Source organism: Palaemon carinicauda, chromosome 5 (genome assembly GCF_036898095.1).
Source record: "Palaemon carinicauda isolate YSFRI2023 chromosome 5, ASM3689809v2, whole genome shotgun sequence".
NCBI classification, from domain to species: Eukaryota; Metazoa; Arthropoda; class Malacostraca; order Decapoda; family Palaemonidae; genus Palaemon; species Palaemon carinicauda.
The window spans coordinates 34,801,171-34,806,170 of NC_090729.1; positions in this window are offsets into that span (position 1 = coordinate 34,801,171).

Genomic DNA, 5,000 nt, shown 5'->3' on the forward strand with positions numbered 1-5,000 from the left:
AAATTGGACCTTTCCTCTCTATATTCCTCCAAGCCTGACAAGGGACTCAACCGAGTTCGGCTGGTACTGCTATTCTGCCACAGCCCATCCTTCCTCGTTATCCACCATATATAAAGCATCCTAACGCTAAATCTCGTACTGATACTACCTCCGCAGGCATCCAAGGTGATCGCAGGAAGCAGCAGGGCCTACCGGAACTGCGTCACAATCGCTTGCCATTCATTCCTATTCATAGCAACTTCTCTTGCCTCTCTCATATCTATGCTCATACCACCCAGAGCTTTCTTCAATCCATCCATCCACCAAAACCTTGGTCTTCCTCTTTTAATTCTCCCATCAACTCTTGCATTCGTCACCTTTTTTAGAAGACAGCTATTTTCCACTCTCTTAACATGGCCAAACAACCTCAACACATTCATATCCACTTTTGCCGCTAACTCATTTCTTACACCCATTCTCCCCTTCACTACTTCCTTCCTAACCCTATCTACTCGAGATACACCAGCCATACTCCTCAGACTCTTCACCTCAAACACTTTAAATTTCTATCTCTCCATCACTTTCATTCCCCAAAACTCCGATCCATACATAACAGTTAGTTCAATCACTTTCTCATTGAAAACTCTCTTTACATTCATGCCCAGCCCTCTATTCTTTACCACTCCCTTCACTGTCCCCAACACTTTGCATCCTTCATTCAATCTCTGATGTAAATATGCTTTCACTCCACCATTTGCTGCAACAACTGACCCCAAGTACTTAAACTAATACACTCCTCAAGTTACTCTCCATTCAACATGACATTCAACCTCGCACCAACTTCCCTTTCGTACATCTCATAAACTCATAAACTCTTACCCACATCAACTCTCGAATTCCTTCTCTCACATACCCTTCCAAATTCTGTCACTGATCGGCCAAGCTTTTCTTACGAGTCTTCAACCAGTACAGTATTATCCGCAAACAACAACCGATTAACTCCCATTCATGATCATTCTCGTCTACCAGTTTTAGTCCTCGTGAAAGCACGCGAGGATTTACCTCTCTCACCACTACATCAAAATAATTGTTATACAACCATGGCGACATCACACATCCCTGTCTCAGTCCCACTATCATCAGAAGGCAATCGCTGACTACATTTTCTATCCCAACACATGCAGTACTACCTTTGTAGAAGCTTTTAACTGCTTGCAACCACCTTCCACGAATTCCATATAACCTCATCACATTCCACTTCACTTCCTATCAACTCTATCATACAATTTCTCCAGACATATTAATGCAACATACACCTCCTCACCTTTTGCTAAATGTTTCTCGCATATCTGCTTAACTGTAAAAGTCTGATTCATACATCCCCTACCTAACCTTAATTCTATTATTCAGTACTCTACAATACACTTTTCCAAAAAGACTCAACAAACTAATACCCCTTAAATTACAACACTCATGCACATCTCCCTTACCACTATATAGTGGTACAATATATGAACTAACCCAATCTACTGGTATCATTCTAAAAAAAAAAACACATATTGTATACTCTCACCAAGCATTTAAATACAGCCACACCCGTTTCCTTCAGCATCTCAGCTCTCATACCATCCATAATTGATGCTTTTCCTACTCTCTTTTCAGCTAGTGGTCTCCTCACTTCCTCTCTAACAATCTCTGTTTTTCTCACCGTTAAATATTAACAAAAAAAGTTGTTGGTTGAACAGGAAACAGACTGTTATACGTTATGGCCTTCTTGGACGAAATTGATGCATATATAAACTAATGTTCTGTAATAACGTTACTCAGTTGCTTTCATCTTGCCTTTTGAGTCACAACATACTCCTGGCTCATCACTTTGGTGACCCCGAGTGACTCGCTCCTCCCGCCTCCCCCCCTCACAGTTACTCTGACGCCCTCAAAACATACCTGCTGCAGCAGTACCCGCCGTCGCCAGCCGCCCGTATAGAAAAGCTTTTTCAGCTCTCTCAACAACTGTTGGGGGACCAAAGGGCTTCGCTTGCCTTCAGGGAAATGACCAGTATCGCTCGCAGGCAACGTGGCGCAGACAGCTCTCCTCGTGAGGTGAACATACCGTTTACCTGAACCTGTACGCGCGGCCATACCTGATGTGGATAGTTTACCCATAAAGGACTTGATGACCAAAGTCGAAGCCCTTATGGACAGCTGCTTCACGACCTTTAAGACCTCCATCAATGCCTCCACTCCTGGCGAAGAGGACACCTATTCATCATCAACCGAAGCTGACGTGAATGCCGTAAGACACACAGACCTACCTCGTGACGAGCTGGAGCGGCGACAAAGCCACCCATTACCCGCCTTTCGCTTGCGCCCCAACCAACGCCTTCTACAGCCACTTACTGCTGACCATCGGCCGCAGTTTTGCTACTACCACTCCAGGTTTAAGGCTGCCACGAAAAAATTTACAATATGTCCTTTTTAGGGGGGGGGAGAGCCATGTACCAACCGTGTTTCACACGATCGTATATAGTAACAACATTTCCTTTTCTTGTGTCTCCTTTATATCTTCGCTCTTCCCTCGCACTGATAACGACCTAAATAAACTTGTCTGTTTTCCCACTGTTAAATGTTAACAGAAACCATTGTTGGTTGAACAGGAAACAGCCTGTTATAAGTTATGGCCATCTTGCCCGAAATTGATGTATACATAAACTGATGTTCTGTAATAATGTTACTCAGTCACTTTCATCTCGCCTTTTCAGTCAAGGAAAAATAAATATTTTACGTAACATCAAAATAAATATTTCAGATATAAACTATAAAAACTTTAACAAAACAACAGGAAAACCAATTAGATAGAATAGTGTGCCCGAGTGTACCCTCAAGCAAGAGAACGCTAACCCAAGAGATAGGAAGACCATGGTACAGTGAATATGGCACTATCCAAGACAAGAAAACACAATTTTGATTTGAGAGCGTTCTTTTCCTAGAAGTGCTGCTTATCATAGCTAAAGAGTCTCTTCCACCCTTCCCAAGAGGAAAGTAGCCACTGAACAATTACAGTGCATTATTTAACCCCTTTGCTGAAGAAAAATTGTTTGGTTATGTCAGTGTTGTCAGGTGTATGAGGAAACAGGAGAATCTGTAAATAATAGGGCTGACTATTCGGTGTATGTATAGTCAAAGTCAAAGTGAACTGTATCCAGAGACAAATATATATATACATATATATATATATATATATATATATATATATATATATATATATATATATATATATATATATATATGTTAGAGTTCTCTTGCTTGAGGGTACACTCGAGCACACTCTCCTATCTTATTTCTCTTCCTCTTGTTTTGTTAAAGTTTTTATAGTTTATATAGGAGATATTTATTGTTGTTACTCTTCTTAGAATATTTTATTTTCCTTTTTTCCTTTCCGCACTGAGCTATTTTCTCTGTTGGAGCCCCTGGGCTTATAGCATACTGCTTTTCCAACTAGGGTTGTAGCTTAGTAAGTAATAATAATAATAATAATAATAATAATATATATATATATATATAAATAAATATATTTATATATATATATATATATATATATATATATATATACATATATTTATATATGCTTTATATATATATATAGATCTATAGATAGATAGATATATATGTGCATATATATACATATATATATATATATATATATATATATATATATATATATATATATATATATATATATGTATATATATATATATGTATATATATATATATATATATATATATATATATATATATATATATATATATATATATATATATATATATATATATATATATATATATATATATATATATATGTCACTATGCTGGAGGAAGGATCAGAAAAACGAAATTCTTGGACTAGCGCTTTCGTATTGTCATACCTCTTCAGGTCCTGAAGAGGTATGACAATACGAAAGCGCTAGTCAAAGAATTTGGTTTTTTTGATCCTTCCTCCAGCATAGTGACAAATTTATACATCGCATGCCTCAGCGATAGATCATCAATATATATATATATATATATATATATATATATATATATATATATATATATATATATATATATATATATATGTGTGTGTGTGTGTGTGTATATATATATATATATATATATATATATATATATATTTTTACACACACACACACACACATACATATATATATATATATATATATATATATATATATATATATATATATATATATATATATATATATATAACAGAGAGAGAGAGAGAGAGAGAGAGAGAGAGAGAGAGAGAGAGAGAGAGAGAGAGAGAGAGAGATTTAATCTAAATTTTAACTTTGAATACTTCCAATCAAAAAGAATTCTCCAATATTTATTTTCATAAATTGATGTCTCGGGATACGACCAACCGATTATATGACCTAAGTTATAACCTTGGACAGCGAGCGTTCATTTAACGTACTGGTTACAGAGAGCTATCTTCTATTTGATTTATATAACAATGATTTAGGATATTGGCCGACATAGTATAGCTTACATTCTAGACATATAATCATATACATCACAACATTGTCGTTTCAAAAATCCTCCTTGATCGAGATGTTTTTAAACATGTTACTTTTCTAAAATTCTAAACATTACCCTTACATTTAGTTTTCAAAATCGGTATGCCATTCAAAAATATTTACGAAATAGTAAACGAAGAAAGATACTACCGCAGTAGAATTATGGGGTCCTTTGACTGGCAAAGCAGTAATAAATTGGATCCTTTTTCTCTGGTTAAAGCTTATTTTCCTTTTGTCTACACATACACCGAAAATTCTGTCCTATTCTTTTCATATTCTCCTCTGTCCTCATACACCTGACGACACTGAGATTACCAAACAATTTTTTTTCATCTAAGGCAGTGTTTCCCAACCTTTTTTAAATAATTACCCCAAAATTTTATTTCCAACTAATCAATTACCCCATTGAACATTTACCCGGTAACATCGGATGTTTTTTTGCAG